Genomic DNA, 383 nt, shown 5'->3' with positions numbered 1-383 from the left:
TTGCCGCGTGGAAGCAAATCTGCCGGTGCGTGGCCTTGCCTTGCCGTGCCGTGCCGTGCCGTGCCGTGCCGTGCCGTGCCGCAGCAGGACGGGCACCGCCGGCAGCACCGTGGCGGCGGCTGTAGCATCCCGGGGGCAGGACCTGGCACACCGAGCCCCACCATGCCAGGCCCTGCCGTTGGCACTGAGCAGGGCGTCCCCGCTGCCGTGTGCAAACCGGGTCACCGTGCCATGTGGCGGGGAAAGGGCTTCGTGGTGGCGGAGGGGGGGGCGAGGGCGGAGGAGCGGCGTGCGAAGGCTGGTGCTGTCGCAGCGGGGTCGGTCGCCGGCGCTGACGTCCAGCCAGGTGGCCAGAGCTGGCGGCGAGGCGGGAGCGGGGCTGG

Source organism: Haliaeetus leucocephalus, unplaced genomic scaffold (assembly GCF_000737465.1).
Source record: "Haliaeetus leucocephalus isolate CR32 unplaced genomic scaffold, Haliaeetus_leucocephalus-4.0 Scaffold274, whole genome shotgun sequence".
NCBI classification, from domain to species: Eukaryota; Metazoa; Chordata; class Aves; order Accipitriformes; family Accipitridae; genus Haliaeetus; species Haliaeetus leucocephalus.
This window is presented reverse-complemented; position numbering follows the sequence as displayed.